The 18819-nt window shown below is 45.0% G+C and overlaps 2 long non-coding RNA genes across 3 annotated transcripts; one reads left to right on the forward strand and one right to left on the reverse strand.

Moving 5' to 3' along the window:
- Positions 1–5011: 5011 nt before the first annotated feature.
- Positions 5012–6763, reverse strand: LOC131423762 (uncharacterized). The gene is made up of 2 exons (XR_009225786.1): positions 6022–6763; positions 5012–5375 (listed from the first exon to the last, which is right to left on the reverse strand). It is a non-coding gene; the product is annotated as an uncharacterized LOC131423762 (long non-coding RNA).
- Positions 6764–6845: 82 nt separating this feature from the next.
- LOC131423770 (uncharacterized) lies at positions 6846–18817 on the forward strand. 2 transcript variants are annotated; one of them, XR_009225805.1, is made up of 7 exons: positions 6846–7072; positions 8995–9072; positions 11707–11793; positions 12429–12563; positions 13047–13171; positions 14213–14992; positions 16112–18817. It is a non-coding gene; the product is annotated as an uncharacterized LOC131423770 (long non-coding RNA). The 2 variants fall into 2 exon arrangements; XR_009225804.1 differs by having other exon boundaries at positions 14213–18817.
- Positions 18818–18819: the final 2 nt, after the last annotated feature.

An 18819-nucleotide genomic window follows, 5' to 3' on the forward strand; every position in this document is an offset into this window, starting at 1 on the left:
TGTGAGTTCGGGAATAAAGAGTTGCTGTTTGAATCTACAAGCTGTGTGGTGGCTCGTGATTGTGTGCCCAGCCAGACTGCGGCACTAGTCTAAGACTTTGCTTCTAGATTTGGAAACTAAGTGCCAGATCTGTTTCCCCAGGTGAGGTCCACAACTCAACCTTCAGAGATTGAGTCCAGATTTTGGCTCCATAGGTGGTCCCTAATGTTACCGGGCAGAGGCCTGCTGCGGAGCTGGGGCAGCTGCAAAGGTCTGCCCTTCACTCTGGTTCTTGCAATCACGCCAGAGAGACTTCAGACATGTCCCTCAGAGCAACAGGCACTGGTCTATTAGAAGGGCTAGGAAAACAGAAAAGAGGACACTCACAAGATAAAGAGTGAATCCTCTGAGGGAGATGCCCTCCTCCAGCCCTCAAGTTTCATTAGGGGTCCCAGGGAATTTTCCTGAGGGTCCTGCCCAGGTTCACTTTTTTTTTCGGTACCGAGGATTGAACACCCAGGGGCACTCAACCACTGAGCCACATCCCCAGCCCTTTTTAAAATATTTTATTTAGAGACAGAGTCTTGCTAAGTTGCTTAGGATCTCACTGAATTGCTGAGGCTCACTTTGAACTGGTGATCCTCCTGCCTCAGCCTCCTGAACCACTGGGATCACAGGTGTGCGCCACAGCACCCAGCCCAGGTTCACATTTTCACTGACAGCATAGAAAGGGCGTGGACCGCCTCCCAGAGAGGATAGTGGGGTGTTCAGACTTTTGGGAAGTTAAGCCCCCCCCACCTCCGTTTTGCCTCAATTTCCTGCCTCCAATTAAGGCTTATTAATCTTTGAATAGCCCTCAGCAAGCTTTCTTTGTGAGGGTCTTACTGTTTAGGTTGCCAGAGTGATTGGGGTTGTGACAGTTTCCATGATGAGGGAGGGTCTAGGCCACCAGGTAGGATGTGACATGATCTTAAAACTATAGTTTTCCTTACAGGAACATCATTACCGCTGGGGGAGGTTTCACATAGCAGGCCCCCATTTTCCAGGTGCTTCTCAGACAAGGCTCCCGGAGGTTTTCAGTCACTCTCCATTGTCCTTTCTCTGCTCACTCAGTTCTTGGCTGACTGGCTACCTCTCACAACCCTGCTTCTTTCTCTGGAGGAAAGTACCCACTGCTGGCCCCAGAGCCCAAGTCCCCAGTACCCCTTCTGGAGGCTGTTTCTACCAACTCCAGAAGAAACGTCCCCTCTGTTCACCCCAGAGACTGCGTTCTTACTTCCCTCACCATAGATAGGTTCTTGCCTCTGGATCCAGAAGCTACACACGCACTCCCTACCCCAAAGGCCAAGTCCATACTTGTCCTCATGTTTTGGAAAGCTTGGGCCTCTTCCCCATGACAATCCAATAACAAGGACAAGGTTTTGAGAAAAAGGAAAAAGAAGTTTGATTGCTTTACTAGGAAAGGAGAAACAGGGAACTCCTGTCCCCAGCCTGTGATTCTCCTCATCAGGGGATCAGGGGGTTTTAAGGAGGTGATTCAGACTGCATTCCGTGTTCTTTGTCCAAGTTGTATTCACTTGTTAATTTGGGAAATAGTCATTTCTTAGATCTTTTAGTGTCATCTCTGAAATCTGAATTACTTGGTTCCTGGGAGTGTGCTCAAGGACAGATAAATTGGCCTGGGATGGGGAAGAAAGGTAATCCTGTTTCCCATGAGATTATGAAGGGGAGGATTATGGAAAGAGAGAGAGAGAGATTAAGGTGGGGGGAAGAAACATGTACATTTTAAAAGTAAGCTGCATTGGTAGATCAGCAAGGACTATAGTCAAAGCATAAAGTATATCACTGTTCTAGCAATTACAGAAATGCAAATCAAAACCACTGTAAGATTTCATCTCACTCCAGTCAGAATGGCAGCTATTATGAAGACAAACAACAAGTGTTGGTGAGGGTATGGGGGAAAAGGCACACTCATACACTGCTGGTGGGACTGCAAATTGATGCAGCCAATATGGAAAGCAGTATGGAGATTCCTTGGAAAACTGGAAACCATTTGACCCAGCTATCCCAATCCTTGGTCTATATCCAAAGGATACAGCATAATACAAGGACATAGCCACATCAATGTTTATAGCAGCACAATTCACAGTAGCTAAACTGTGGAACCAACCTAGATGCCTTTCAGTAGATGAATGGATAAAAAAAAGTAGCATATATACACAATGGAATATTACTCAGCAATAAAAGAGAATAAAATCATAGCATTTGCAGGTGAATGGATGGCGTTGGAGAAGATAATGCTAAGTGAAGTTAGCCAATCCCCCCAAAACAAATGCCAAATGTTTTCTCTTATATAAGGTGACTGGCTCATAGTGGGGTAGGGAGGGGGAACATGAGAGGAATAGAGGAACTCTAGATAGGGCAAAGAGGTGTGAGGGAAAGGGAGGGAACAGGGGGTTAGCGTGATGGTGGAATGTAATGGACATCATTATCCAAAGTACATGTATGAAGACATGAATTGGTTTGAACATACTTTATATATAACCAGAGATATGAAAAATTGTGCTGTACATGTATAAGAATTGTAATGCATTCCGCTGTCATTTTTTAAAAATCAATTAAAAAAAAAGAGCTGACCCAACAATAAAATAGCAATTACAATAGTAAAACAACAACAAAAGTATACCACTGTTACACTAGCAGAAGGTGGATTTTGGTTTCAATTCCAGAAACTAAGTTCACACCACTCACATCACAGACTCAACACGGTATCTCACCTTAGAAGTTGTCTCCCTGCATTTCCTCCAAGAAGCTAAGTCCTTTTCCCTTGCCCCTGGGGTTGTGTCTCCACCTCTCCTCCAGAAGCTCACCCCCAACTTTTCCTTCCAGGTTATCTATTTCTATTGTTTGTCCCAGCTGGAGGCTGGGTATTTACTTGCCTTCCTTCTGTTGTTTCTGATGGATGAAGGATGCCCTCCACATAAAACACTGTTCTGAGTTGGCAAAGGTACACATTTGCTTCAACACTTAAGGTAACTCACACACCAGCTGGAAACAGTAACAATTCTTTTTTTTTTTTTTGGTAGGGGGATTGAACCAAGGGGCGCTTAACCACTGAACCACATTCCCAGCCCTTTTTTTTTTTTTTTTTTTAGAGAGAGAGAGAATTTTAATATTCACTTTTTTAGCCCTCGGCGGACACAACATCTTTGTTTGTATATGGTGCTGAGGATCGAACCCGGGCCACATGCATGCCAGGCAAGTGTGCTACCGCTTGAGCCACATCCCCAGCCCTATTCCCAGCCCTTTTTATTTTTTTAAGATAGGTTCTCACTAAGTTTCTTGGGGCCTAAATTGCTGCGGCTGGGCTCAAATTTGCAATCCTCCTGTCTCAGCCTCCCTAGTCGCTGGGAGCCTGGCTCAGTAATACAATTCTTTGTGAAGTTTTGCTCTGCTTCCTTTGGAGGGAAGCAGGAACCAAAGGTTCATGCTGTGAATATAGGTTTAAGATAGATGCTAAGCCAGGGAGGGAGTGGGGCAAGAACCAGTAAAAACTCTGCAAAGTTCTCTTAACTTTTCTTCTGTTTTATTTTTCAAATAAATACAATTCATTTTTAGAGAGATTTTAGGTTCAGAGCAAAATGAGCAGAAGGGACAGAGATTTTCCACTCCAGTTTGTATGTTTATTTAAACTGGCCCAGTTTTTCATATGCTGAGTAACAATTACAATGGGCACAGACAAGAAAAGGGATGGGTGACTCTTGTGACAGCTAGAACAGCATTTCAGGAAGATTTTTTTCTCTCTCTCCTGGCTCACAATGGCTTTCGGCCATTTTCTCTGACTCTTGAGCAGGACAGAGAAGTCTCAGAAGGCTGACATAGGGAAGGTGAAGATAAATAACAGAGTGGAAAGAAGGATGATGGAAAAAACAAAAACCAAAAATTTCTGCCAACTGTAAGATATGGAAAATAGTGTGGCCTGGGAAGAGGGCGTGAGGAAGAAGGCAGCACATTGAAAACATCGATCCTTTCCCAATAGTCTTTCCCAGTGACAACCAAGTCCTAGAAAGGAAGCAAACATCATCCAGTGGCAAGACAATCACTGGGGAGGAAAATATCCATTAAGTCTGGGATAGCAGTCTCTGGAAAGAAGCCAAAGCATCCATCCTTCCCAAAATAAATCCTTTCCCATTGACAGTATAAAGGGACCCAGGAGGGAAAGAGATGAATACTGAATGCTGACCCTAGAACCTCTATTAGACACGCTCTGTCAAAAATTAAGTCACCTTGCAGTGTAAACTACATAAGCACAGACTGCCCCTTTGGTCATTTTCCACCATGAAAGTGGGTCCATCAGATGTATGATTTCATCACTGAATAAAGGCTGTGCTGATCTGAGAAGTTTATACCCAGCTGAATCATTTTGTGCTAACACCAACCAGGAAGATTCTTCTTACAAACATAGAAAGCACTTTTTATTATTGAATAACATTAAACCAGGCTAAAGCACATCATAAGCAATCTCTTAATGAGATTCCAAAGACAGAAAGAAATCTTTTTTTTTTTTTTTAGGTACTGGAGATTGAGTCCAGGGATTGAATCTACCCTTAGAAATCTCACTTTTTAATGTAGTTAAGCAGATATAACTCATTACATACTTGTTCACAAGGTTAATGATAACTTGTCTTCTTGTGAAATGAAATAAGGATTTGGCATTGTTTGCCATACAATTTTTCATAATTCATCCTAAACTCACCTGGTATTGGGGTAAACACTGAGCTATTAATTGCCTTTGTCAGAAAGAAAAATTAAAGCCAGGCACAGTGGCACATGCCTGTAATCCCAGTGGCTCAGGAGGCTGAGGCAGCAGGATTACAAGTTCAAAGCCAGCTTCAGCCAAAGCGAGGCGCTAAGCAACTCAATGAGACCCTGTTTCTAAATAAAATACAAAAAAGGTCTGGTGCCGCGTCCGGCCAAGGGAGCCGAGTCCGGCGAGGGACGGCGAGGTTAAAAGACACACAGGACACCAAGGTTCTTCATCCAGGAGTCAATAATCTTTATTGCTAACACACCTTTTTTAATACCCCAAGCAGCAGAAGTGGAAAACTACCCAAAAGCAGGAGGGAGGGGGGAGAAATTTAGTTTCAACATCTATTATTGTCAGGTACCGAAACCTCCCTTAACAAGAAGTCCATCAGACCAGAAAAGGTCAAGGCATTCCCGTGGGATACATATGTCTCAGACGGATAAGCAGGAACAGAAAAACCGCAAGTTCGCCATGGCCTTGTGAGCTGGCCACACTGGCATGCAGAACAAACTAGTGGAGGTAGGGCTCCAGGGGCCAAGGTGGATCTGTTGCCAACAGTCTGGAGATGTGGTTCAGTGGTTAAGCTTCCCTGGGTAACAAAAAACAAAATAAACAACAAAAAAAAACCTTTTTGTTTCTGACAAGCAGGACAGTTTGGAGGTAGGCAATAAGAGTCCCTGTGACAGGGAGATAGGGATGAAACAGGGCCCCTTTCAAATTAAAATCTGATTTGTTGTAGTTCTTCAACTTCCTCATGCTGAAAAGGGAAACTAGAAAACTACTCCCTGGCCCAGGCTAATGCTAAGGAAGTTAAAACTGGCCTGTTCCTTCACTAGCAGAGCCTAGCTAAATCCACCTATGTGACCGTTCTGGGGATGGAGGAAATCTAGTGGCTTCTCCCCTCGTTTGATCAAACTGTATTAAATTCATTTTCCCTTTCTACATCCTTTTGTTTCTTACACAGCCAGGGGCTGGATCCAGACAGCTGGGATCCAGGCAGGTTCCTTGGCTTTGGCAGCTGGTAACATTTCAAAGACGTGGCTGGAAAGGGGCTTTTAAGAAAAACACTTCTAAATTGTAAAGCTGACAAGACGGCTCTCTCAGTCTTTCAAAAGATTTACATACGTACCAAAAGGGCAAGTGATTTACAAATAGATTTCTCCCAGAAATACTCTAAAAGGGTGAGCCCAAAATCTAGTTCCTTTTTGGCAACAAAGAAAATTCAATTCATTTACCATTACAATTGAAACGTTCTTCCCAGGAGGTGAAGTAGGGTTTCTGTTGTTGTTGCTTTTGTTTGTTTCTCCCCACAGAACCCTAACTAGTTTGTGGCCAAAGACACCAGAGTAGGCCAGTTCTTAATCAAGTGAATTCACGGTAAATTCTACGAGGGAAATGGAGCCTACAGACCACCCACAGCGATGCCGCAAGTTGATCAATTGACTATGGACTTTGACGCTTGCCTGCACCAAATGTTTTGGGGGTTTTTCTTTCTTAAACCCAATCCCTTGGCTCCGTTCTTTGGAACACACTTCGGGTTCACCCGAACCTGAGTCTTCGGAACTGCAAGTCCTAAGACTCCACGGGAACCTCTTCTGCACTTTACAGTCTCAATACTGATTAGACACCCGCGATCAGGATGTCAGATGAAAACGCCTGAGTGTGGCTTCCATCCTCCAAGAACTGGACGAGAATTTGTCACTATTTTTTTTTGAGGACCTCGACAAGAACTGGGCCCCTGGGGAAGTGGGCGGGTAAGGGCTCCAACTGCGACGTGGGGAGATGGACTTGCCCAGGCTGCCTCCTCCTCGAGTAAAATGGTGATGATCCCCCGGTTCGCGAAGTCGAACCTACTGGGTGCTTAGGGTAAGTGGGGTGCCCAGGGGCTTCGGCTTCCTGAGGCAGAAAACCCTAGAAAGAAGCACATCCGCTAACCCACGCGACCGAAGGCCCGACTCGATAACCGGAAGTCCCTTCGCCGCTTGGCCCCCGAGTCTGAAAGGGTTTGCGGAAGTCCTCGCAGAGGCTTCTGGGGAATGTAGTCCTTTTTTGGAGAAGGGCTGAGGATGCTAGACACTTCTCCCGGGAACTAGCATCTGTTTTCAGCGGGAGACTGGGAGGCTGTCGCTACAGCAGCTATTGCATCATGCTGGTAAATTATCCATTGCACGGCCCATAAGCGGCTCCTTGGCGCCCAAGGGGAGCCCTAACCTGCGAGGATCCTGGGAACTGTGGTTCTGCGTGGGTCAGCGGCGATGGCCTGAGGGCCCCTTCCACCTGGTCTTGGTGAGAGACTTACACGCATAGAGTGTGGCTAGTGGGGGTGAAGCAATGGGAGTGACCAGCCCTGAGCCCCAGAGATGCTGAGCGCTAGAGCTACTTTGACATTTCTTCCCTTGGCTGGGGTGACAGGGACCTGGAACTCTGATTTCTTTTTTGAAGGAAGTAGGATTATCTTGACCAAACAATTCCCGGATTGGGAGGACGGTACCAGTCATGCATTCTGAATTTGTTTGGGCTGTGAGGTTGACTTTAGTCAGGGCCAAATAGATAAAAATAGAGGAGCATCCTCTGTGGTGGAGGTGAGGCTAGGGCCCTGTATCCCAGGGTGATTTGGGTGGAGTAGCGTTCATTGGGTCCTGCATCTCCAAATGGTTGTGGGAACCCAAGGATGATCATGAATGCCAAAGCTTTTGTTTTTTGGTTTTTTATTAGTGGAGCTAGATTGTCCCAAGTGGTGAGTTGGTGGATGTGGGTAGGAGGGAGTCTCAGATCTTGATATGACTTGATTCGTTGGGGTGGGAGCTGGGCTTGGTGAAGGTGAGTCTCACACTGTCAGATATCCTTGGTCTGCAGGAACAGGGTTTTGTTTAATTTTTATTTTTTGATGGTGGGGGGTGGTTTGGCCTTAAGTGGTGGTGGTGGACTACACCACACTGGCCTTTATGTAGGCAGAATTTTGATGGAGGGCAGGTCTGTTCCCAGGTTCCTTGAACAACAGGTACCCATTCTGCTTTGTGACAAAGATCCCTGATTTGGTTGTAATGTGAATGGCCAGTTTGATTGATTTCCCCTTTCCTTCTCTGCTTTTCTCTCATGTATTTGAGGATATTTGGTTAGGTAGGATGGGGACCTCCAAGGGATATTGGTTGACTATCCAAATCACTTCCAGCCTCTGATGGAGCAGGAAAATTAAAATTCTATCTTTAAATTTTTTTTTTGGGGGGGACTAAGGACAACTTTTGAATCTACCCAGTAGATTGTGCAGTGAACTCTCATGCACCCATCACCAAATTCAGTATTTGTTAACTCAAGACCAATATATTTTTTTTTCATCTACATCCCCTCAAGTCCTGTGTGTAGACACACTTTGAGAGTTGTCAGACCCCCCTATGGGTTGGTCATTACTGACCCAATTAGCTAAGGGTATGGCACTGCACAACTAGCATTCAAATCTGGTCACTTTCTAGCTTTGTCAGTTTGAGCTAGATATGTAACTGTGCCTCAGTTCAGGAGTGTCTAGGAGATAAAACTTGTTGGTTCCTGGAATCCTATGGTATATAATAAGAGTGTAGAAAGTGTTAACTAGTACTAATAATTACAACTTGAGGCCTATACATATTTAAAGGATGAATATGTAATGGCAGCATGAATATGTAATGTATTCTGATGCCCACACCTGGCTCTGTTTCCCAGAAGCTGTGTTCATTCTTCTCTGACAGATGTATGGCTTTAAAAAACAAACAAACAAACAAACAAACAAACAAACAAACAACAACAACAAAAACTGGGGAGTTAACCCAGGAGCACTTTACTGAGCTAGCTACATCCCCAGCCCTTTTTATTGTTTTATTTTTAAATTTTGAGATAGGAGTCTCACTAAATTGCTGGGGGCCTCACTGAGGCTGTTCTTGAAATTAACAATCCTCCTGTCTCAGCCTCCTGAGCTGCTGGGATTACAGAATTGCACCCTGGATTGATTTATTCTTTCCTTCCTTCCTTCCTTCCTTCCTTCCTTCCTTCCTTCCTTCCTTCCTTCCTTCCTTTCTTTCTTTCTTTTTCTTCTTTCCTCCTCCTCCTCCTCCTCCCCCCCCCCCTTCTTCTTTTTTAAGAAGAGGAGCCCCTTCATTTTAAACTTGTGGATTTCTCCTCTGGCTCTTGAGGCCAGGAGACAATCCTGAAGCTCACACTACCTGTTTTCTCCTCAGGTCCATTTTCTCAGATCCCTGCCTACCAGGAAAGTACTTTCTATAAAGTCTTCTGGGATCTTGGCAACCTACTCTGAGGTGGGTACTATTTACCTTCCACCTTATAAGTCTTCTTTGCTCCAAACCATGGGCAAATTTGCTTTGTTTCTCCTGATGTCTTGTGTTTTGCTATGTCCCATTGAGGCTCCAGGTTTTTTTCCCCCAGGGCTGTTTTGAGGGCAAGAGCTTTGACAAGGAATATTCCTCTAAGCCTGTGCTCTTGTTCAGGTTCCCACCATCCTGTGCCAACATCATTTCATCATGGCTGCTGGATTCCCAGGGCTTTGTCAGCTGCTATGAAAATCAAAAAAATTGATGGTAACCACCATCGATTGGCAGTTGGCACAGGCCAGGTGCTGGGCTCTACAGTCATCACAATATTTTATTCCCTCAACAATTTGAATATTAGGAGTCAGGATTACCATTTTATGGAAATTGCATGGTACAGAAGTTAAGAAACTTTTGCCTGTGTGACATGACTGGGTCCAGGTGGAATTGGCATTTGGAGCCTGTCAATTTTACCCAAATTTAAGCATTGTTTCTGTACTATTAGCCTTTTTTTCTGGTCAGCATCCCTGCCTGTTCTCTGATGGTGTGACAAGTGCAGAGACACAGTCGTTTCCTAGACACAGCCATAGATCCTAGCATATTGCTATCCCCATCAGTAGTGAGGACTGGGGCTGGGTGAGAATGGGTTTTGGCTTCAGGACCTTGGAGTAGCATGTTTTACTATTCATCAAATATCCTGGTGTGCTTCCTTTGTGGCCTCTCCTTAGAGGTTTATACCTCTTACCCTGTTGAACTCAGGAGTGGTCATGTGATTTGATTTGCCAGTGAGCTGTGATCAGAAATCTCTCTTTGGGTAGAATTTTTTAAATTTTTATATATTTTTTGATACTAGGGATTGAATTTAGGAGCACTCTACCTCTGAGTGGCATCCCAAACCTTTTTTACTTTTGTGAGACCTTTGCTAAGTTGCTGAGGGTATTGGTCAACAACTTTGAGGCTAATAACAGCCTGAAATTTATTATCCTCCTGCCTCAGCCTCCCAAATTGCTGAGATTATAGGCATGTGCCACTGTGGCTGGCAGCAGAATAGAAATTTTAAGAGCCCAGGCCTGGTTCTTCATCTTTTATCTCCCTTCACCACTCAGCTTGCCATTTTCCAAATAGCAAGTTACCCTTGATCCTGGAGGGAAGATGACAGATGGCACAATTATAGTTGACAGATATGGGGGCTGAGTGAGAAATAAATCTTCATCCTATCAAGCACTGGCATTTTGAAGGGTTGTTTGTTACCATAGAACATTCTCTGGAATGAGAATCATGAATTCTAGGCTTGGCTCTGACACTCAGTGGCTACTATGTAATCTTAAGGTCAAAGAAAAGCTGAACTTTTAGTGCTTCGGTTTCCTCCTCTGTAAGATGGAAAGATGAACGATATCTACCTCTGGGCTGCCTTGTGGAGAGTAATGGAACTCTGTGCCTAGTATAGCACCCACCTTGTCATGTTAGCCACAGGTGCCAGTTTTGCTAGGAGAAAGAAGGCTGTTGTGCTGTATGAATATATGACCCGTGAGTCTCAGTGGCTCTCATAGCAATCCAACCTGACATCCAGTCTTATTCCTCCTTTTGTGTAGTTTGTAGCTCTGCACTATGACCTTTTCACAGTAGAACCTGCATCCCTTTTTGAAACACGCTATTCTCAGAAAGGAGATGATGGAATCTTGCAGTGCTTAGAAATGGCACTATTACTTTCACTCACATTTCGTTGTCTAAGGCAAGTCACAAGGCCAAGCCTGATGTTGGGCAGGGAAATACAGTCCTACTGTAGAGAAACAATAATTGGGGACAGTGATAAAGTCTATCGCGAAGACCTGTTTTATTTTGATCACTAGCAAAATGACAGAGGTACATTTCTTTTTTTTTAATATTTATTTTTTAGTTGTAGTTGGACACAATATCTTTATTTTACTTATTTGTATGTGGTACTAAGGATCAAACCCAGGGCCTTGCCTGTGCTAGGTGAGTGCTCTACTGCTGAGCCACAACCCCTGCCCCAGAGGAAATTTCTTATTACAAGAAGCTCAAAGTCTAGTAAAAGCTATGTAAATTCTAAAAACATTATATAGTGGAGTTGCAGTATCATGTGACCAAGGTCAGAGGCCCAAATTGACAGAAGAAGTGAGCATCTCTGCTTGTGGTATTGTGGGATGGATCTCAGGAGCACCTCAGGGGAACTCCAGGTAGCCTCAGAAGGGTTCTAGCAACAGGAGGACTGTAGTTTCTTGGGTTTAGAATCTGGACAAAGTGTTTGAGGAGCTCTTGCAGGTGGCCTTCCTCCTAACACCACCTGCCTCTTTCAGGACCATGTGAATCAAGTACTTAGACTTGGGCCCCCCCAAAGCCATGAATGCACATATCTGATAAAGCTAAGAGGCATGCACACATAGAAATAGAAAGGGGGGTTATATTAATAGAGTCATCATGGAGCTCTCCTGAGTTTAGTTCCCCAAAACTTTGCAGAGTACAGAGACAATGAGGATTGAACATACATGGGAACTTGGCCTGGGGGAGTTAGAAGCTAAATCCTGCATGTTCTGATTGGTCTGGAAGGAGACGTTCAGGGGCTCCTTCTCCACTGGCATTACGCTATCTTCTGTCCTCTCTCAGACTTGGGTTTCAGAGAGCAAAGACTGATCCAAAGCATGGAGTTTGAATCTATGATGCAAAGATGGAAGAACCTGTAAGTCTTGAAAGGTAAGGAGAGAGTGGCAGGAGACAGTGGAGGGCCTACAGGCTGGAAAAGAATGAAGGCAGAAAATCAGGGAGCCCCTGTAGATGGAAACTCCATGCTTGTTGAATGAAGAGGGTGTGAAAGGATGGGATACTTGCTGAAGAGTCATGGGCTTAGGGACCACAATAAAGGCCCCAGCGACATCACATGGCTTCTCTATCCCATGGACCCTGGATGCATGGAAACAGGATGGGCTTTTAGAGTTAGGGTTGGAAGAGGTCACTGCAGCAGCAGAACTCCATCTTGAGATGAAATCACATCTCGCTGGCCTTCTAATGGAAATTTAAGCCATACTCTGGACTGTGAGGCCATGATGCTGCTTGATCCCTCTGGCCTGGGAGATCTGAAGCAGGAAAAGGTTTTGCCTTCAAAAATGGGGAAGATATGGAGACCATGAGGTAGCTGACTCAAAATCACAAGGCAGAAGGTAAGAATTTTTAATGATCTGGAGAGGTGATGAGGGGGCCAGATATCCAGCTTTACCATGTTTTAGGTCACAGCTGAGTCAACTGGCTACTTCCCCATCCCAGATTTCAGAAGAGCTGCTTCCTGAGCATCACGGGAGTTCTGATCTTATAGCCTCTTTTTCTTCCCTTAGGTCTGCCATCTAATAGTACTGACTATTTATTTAGAGACAAGGTCTCCGGAAGTTGCTTAGGGCCTTTCAATTGCTGAGGCTGACCTTGAACTCACTATCCTCCTGCCTCAGCCTCCAAAGTCACTGGGATTACAGGTATGAACCATCGTGTCCTGCAAAATAAAAATTAAAAAAAAAAAAGTTTTCTAATATTTTCTTCTCTAAATCCTTGCTATCCCCTGGTGCCCAGCGTAAGTTCCACATCCTTGATGGTTGTTTTTCTTCTCTTGTCCCATCCTCTGTTCTTCCATCTCTGAATCCCTCCCTTATGGAGCCTCAAGATCACTGTCCTGAACACTGCTTCAGTTTTCTATTGATGCACACATAGTTTTTCCAAAGAAACCATAAAATTTTGAAGGTCTGGAATTTGTTTTGTGTCACTTATGTGCTACACAGATTTTAACAGAAAGCCAGGCATGTAGTCATGCCCAGAAAAAGTTAGATAGAGAACTATGTACCCTGAAATGAAATAGATCCAGCTCTCGCAGGTCCATACTTTCCAGGGCCGGGGAGCTGTGGTCCTCACACTGTAGAAAGTGGTGGTGGCCTGGTGTACTTTCACTTACTCCTTTTTTGTAGGTACTAGTTACATTCAGGAGTGTAACTGTGATCTGCAGGGAGCCAAAGTGGAAAACTGAGCACTAAGCAGAGGAACCTATACAAAGAAGCGATGCTAGAAATCTCCAGGAATCTGCTCTTGTTGGGTAAGGCTGTTTTCTTTCCTTTCCTTAATTCAGTAGAGATTTATTGATCCCCTGCTATCTTCCAGAAAATGTTCTAGACACATAGAACACATTTTTTTAAAAAATATTTTTTTAGTTATAGACAGACACAATAGAACACATTTATAAATGAAATAATAACTCCTGCTCCGTTAGGCCTACTTTCTATTGTAAGGCAACAGACAATAAATAAAAGGCTTCATATGCAGGGCTATTATAGTATAGTATGTTAAAGGGTAGTAATCACTTTATAGTAAAAACTAATGAGGGCTGAGGTTGTGGCTCAGTGATAGAGTGCCTGCCTTGCACGTGTGAGGCACTAGGTTTGATCCTCAGCACCACATAAAAATAAATAAATAAAGATGTTGTGTTCATCACTAAAAATAATATTTTAAAAAAATAATAAGATAAAGCAGGATAAATGGTATGAGTGACAGGGTGGCTATCTGACTTTTTTGTTTGTTTGTTTGTTTTTGGTACTGAGTACCAACCCAGGGTGCTTTAGCACTGAGCTACATCTCTGGCTGCTATACCCCCTTTAAAAATTGTTTTATTTTGAGAAAGGGTCTCACTAAGTTGTGTAGGGTCTTGCTAAGTTGATGAGGCTGGCCTCAAACTTGCGATACTCCTGCTTCAGCCTCCTGAGTTGCTAGGATCACAGGCCTGTGCCACTGTGCCTGGCTTTGGCTGGCTAAATTTTGAAATTATATATTTGAAATCATTGAGGAAGTGACATTTGACTTGGTGATAGTGGTAGCTTAGATGATTTTAGTAGAAGGAATAGACTAATTATTCCCTATCTGACACATAGAAGATGTTTTTGATATGGATTTTCTGGATTTTAATAGAAAATGTCGCATGTAAAAGTGGAATATTCAAGAGTTACAAGTGGGAAACAAATTGTGTTGTATATATATTATCAATGGTAGGTGTGACAGTAAGACCCTCTCTATCCTAAGACAAGACAGCCAAGCTCAGCAGCCCTGCTGTGGCTCCTCTAACCCAAAACTCCCTTTTTTTCAGCAGAGCCAAAGCCAGAAATCTCCCCTGTTCCTCCTGCCTCTGGCTTTCTCCTGTCAGCAGTTCTTCAACAGCATGTGCTTCAGATCTTTCCAGAGTCATGTGCAGAAAGTCTCTTCCCTCCAGGAGATTCCAGCCCAGGATGTTAGAAGCAGCAGAAGTAGCAGCCATGTTATTAGAATGAAAGTCCAGAAGTTAAGAGGGAGAAGGTAGCTTCAAACTCTTGTGTGGGAGGATGGTGAAGAGAGAGACCTTGAGCACATCACCCAGTACATTCCAAGGACAGTCAACAAATCCTAGAGAAGTTAATGCGGTGGTAGAATTAGAGCCCTACTCAGCCCAAAGGGTTAACCTTGTACAATTGGACAAAGGATTGGAGCAGTTAGAAACCTTGAGATTTGGAGCAGTCAGCTGTAGAGAGTGTGAGCCAGACTGTAACCCCACGCCAAACTTCATTACAAACGCCAGGACCCTCTTGGGCAAGTCCTGTGTTTGCAGTGATGGTGGGTGAGGCTTTACAGACATCATTGGAACGCCACTGGACACACTTGCCATATGTGTGCAGAGAGTGGGCGGAGTCTTTAGCCAAAAGCTCAGCCTCGACAGAGCCCACATTCAGAAGAGGAACCTCTCTTGTACAGGGAGTGGGGCAAAGCTTTAGAAATAAGTCTATCAGTAGACATCAGAAGACTTGCTCAGGGGAGAAATTCTGCATTTATAGCAAGCGTGGGGAAGGCTTTGGCCAGATGCCATCTTTCTTCAGACACCAGAGGACACACTCAGGTGAGAAACCCTCCATGCCCCTGCAATGTGGACGAGGCTTTGGGGGGGTAAGGGGACCCTCAGAAACCACCAGAGCACACACCCAGGGGAGAAGCCTCTGTTTGCAGGGAGTGTGGGTGAGGCGTTTGCTGCAAATCAACCCTCTTCCAACACGAGAGAATACACCCAGGAGAGAAGCCTTTGTGTGCACTGAATGTGGGTAAGGTTTTAGCCACAACTTCTTGTCCACTGGAAGACACACTCGGGGAGAAGCATTACGTTTGTGGGGAGTGTGGGCAAGGCTTTAGCCAGAAATCAAATCTCATCAGACACTAGAAGACACACGAGGGGAATCTTGTGTGTCTGGGCAAGAATTCTGGGCAAGACATGAGCCTTCAGTCAAACTTCATCTTATACCAGAGAGACACATAGGAAATGGTCCCCACGTGTGTGTGGAGTATGAGTGATGTTTCAGAGATGCCTTACCCTTCTTAGACATGAGAGGACACGTGGAGGAGAGGAACATCATGAGGGTACAGCATGGATAACTCTGTAGCCACAGGTCAGCCTCACCACGCACAAGAGGACACTCTTAGGGGGAAAGGTTTGTGTGTGCAGGGACTGTGGGCGGGGGGAGCATTAGCAGTAAGTCCAGACTTGGGAACATCCAGTGACAGCCCTGAGGAATAAGTGTCACATGTTCAGGGTGTTAGTGAGCATCCGCAAAAGAGTGAAAGTCACCACAAGAGGGCCTTTTATGGTCATATGCCACAGGGAGAATCTATGAGTGGGGATGCTGTGGACCCTGCCCAGGTGACCTTTTCAAGGCCAACACCCCAGCTGCTTGAGAGAAAAAAGCTGCTGCTTGCAGAGATGGGTTCAACTCTAGCACCAGCTCTTAGCCACAGCGAGCTACAGAATCGGGGGCTCTACCCTTTCCCAAGAGGGGCTCTTGGCCAGTGACCTATGGATACCAGTAGTTAAAACTCCACCCCTGTTCCCAAGGATCATTCCAGATCCAGAAATCCCCCCTAGACTGAATGATCTCTCAGTTGCAAATATGTTGCAGGTCAACCTCTTCCTCTGCCCAGTCCTGCCCTCACTCCATGGTGGACCCTGATTCTCCATCTCTGTCTCCAGGGAACCTAATCTAGCACCTTAGGTGTGAAAGGTGTGGATGAGGCTTTGGCTGCGTCATCCCTCAGCAAACGCCAGGGTATACAGAGAAGCAGCGCTGGGTGTCCTGAGGGCAGAAGGGAACTGACAAGGACTTATAAAACAGGCACGCTTCCCAGGAAAACAACTTTTTGGTAGAAGCAGTTTTCCCCTGATTTTCTTCTTGAGCTGACAAGAGGGCAGAGTCTTGCCACCCTAAATCACTGCCTTGTCCATTCAGCAGAAGTCTTAACCCAACGGTAGGTACTCTTTTTTTTTTTTTTTTGGTGGTACTAGGGATTGAATTCAGGGACTGTGCATGCGAGGCAAGCAATCTACCAACTGAACTATATCCCCAGTCCCAACCCTCTGAATGAGAGTAAAGAAGGCAATAACAATTACGTAGACATTTTTCTACTTTTGTAATCAGATGGAATAAAAAAAGTAGGCATTATTTAAGTCATCAGAGAATGATCCGCTTGTTTTCTTTTCATACACCATTTCTTTCCCATGGTTTCTTGTCCCTTGTTCTGGTCATATTCTCTTTAAGAAGCTCAGGCTGTGGGACCTTGTCACTCATCTGACTGAAAAGGTCAAGGAATTCAAATTCATGGTCTGGGTTTCCTGCTTGGATAGAATTCTTGAGAATCCTAGACTAGATTTCTTGGGGAGTCTAGTCCTTTGCATGAGAAGGAGTGATTAGATTTTGGAGGCCGGCCAGCAGCAGAGAGGGGATTTTGTGGGCCTCCAGGGCCTTTGATGCCACTCCACTTGCTTCTGTGCTGTGAAAGCTCCCTCTCCTGAGTGTCCTTCCTTCTGTCTCTGCTGAATCCTTCTCTACCCCCTGAAGGATGTCTATTCCTTAGCTGTCTGTTCACATCCTCTGGTTCCAGGGAGTCTTTAGCCACACCCGCTCTGCAGCTTTCTGGATTCCAGGGACAGGTCCTCTAGCTATGCCCAGACTTCTCTCTAAGCATGAGTCAGTGCTTCGGACTGCACAGCCACTCTCATGTCAGACCAACAATAATGTCAAAAGACCCCTGTGGGCAGCTGCAATACCATGTCCCCTCAGCCTTCCCATCCTAGGATCCTGTTCTGCTAATGACTCTCCAAATCATCCCTCTACTTCGTCCAGATTTTTGACAACTCTGTCTGCCCTGGCTCTGGTTCTGTTTGGGCCAATAGCTATTCACTGGAAAGGGACTGCCTAGGCTCCCGCAAATTTGTTTGCCCAACTGGAGTTTTTCCAAGCCTACAGAATGGATATCTGTCTTGGAGAGTCAGAAAATGCAGAGTGCTTTTATAGCCCATCAAAGGAGAGGGCAGAAAAGGAGCCCAAAGGAAGGCACTAGCTCCAGGGCCTCTACCTCCACATTGTCTGTGGAGTCAACTTTCTAGTGACTTCTGGGCATCAGCCTTTGGGAAGGGTGTGAATGCCTGGGAATGTGGAGCAACACACTGTCACGTTTCCATGTGCCTTTGCTAGAACTATCCACTGTGGCACCAAGTCTCTGCATCTGGACAGAACTGGAAAGCTTGGAAGGAGGAAAGAGTGTCAATGGGGATATATTCTCCAGGGGTCTGAAGAATGAAGAAATAGGCTCTTGTTCCAGATAGTTCCAATACCTCTTCCTGTGTCTTGTCATTGGGAAAGATGAAAATGGTGCACATTTTAAAATAATTATACACTTTTTTGTTTCCTTTTTGGTACAGGGGATTGAACCCAGGGGCACTTAACCAGTGAGCTACATCCCCAGCCTTTGTTTGTTTGTTTGTTTGTTTGTTTTGTACCAGGGATTCAATTCAGGGGCAATTGGCCACTGAGCCATATCCCCATCCCTGTTTTGTATTTTATTTAGAGACAGGGTCTCACTGAGTTGCTGAGCCTGGTTTTGAACTTGCAATCCTCCTGCCTCAGACTCCCAAGCTACTGGGATAATAGGCCTGTGCCACCGCTATCCCCAGCCTTTTTTATTTTTTATTTTGAGACAGGATCTTGCTACATTGCTTAGAGACTTGCTAAATTGCTTAGGGCCTCATTAAGTTGCTAAGGCTGGCCTTGAACTTGTGATCCTTCTGCCTCAGCCTCCTTAGTTGTTGGGATTACAGGTGTGCCCCAGTAGTTGTCAAAAATGCCTAGCTAGATTTCTTTAAAAAATTGAATCCACACTAAAGGTAGCAACTTCAGATATGGCTCAGGAAAAGGACTTTCAGCCCTGCCTAGCCAAGGTATGGGGTAAAGAGGTCTTTTTTGTAGCCTGAAAAGTGGCTTCTCTGGGATACTGTTCACTCAGGCTTTGTCTCTTGGAAGGGCTGCTGGAATCAGGGCTCCTTCACCCATGGCAGCATGAACCCTCAGAAAGGGAGGTACAAGCCCCGCACTTCCCAGTCCTTTGGATTTGGTGCCCAAGGAGGAGGAGGAGCTATCTTTGTACTGTTTATTTCCTACATGAGATCCGTGGTCTTAAATTCAAATCTCTGAAGTACCTGGAAAGCCCTACTAATAAGGGTGAAGTTCTAGATGTGTCTGGTGGGGTATTTCAGAGAACTGGGGAGCTCATTCTCAAATCGAATTGCTTCCTACATCCTTCGGGGCTACCATCTGACCCCACTCCAAAGTCTTAAGTTCCATCCCATTTGGGCCTTTTCACTTAACTGACAAATGTCCTGCTTGAGTCATGACTTTGAATTCA

Source organism: Marmota monax, unplaced genomic scaffold (assembly GCF_021218885.2).
Source record: "Marmota monax isolate L192 unplaced genomic scaffold, Marmota_monax_Labrador192_F-V1.1 WCK01_AAM20220418_F8-fsc00014, whole genome shotgun sequence".
Lineage (NCBI taxonomy): Eukaryota > Metazoa > Chordata > Mammalia > Rodentia > Sciuridae > Marmota > Marmota monax.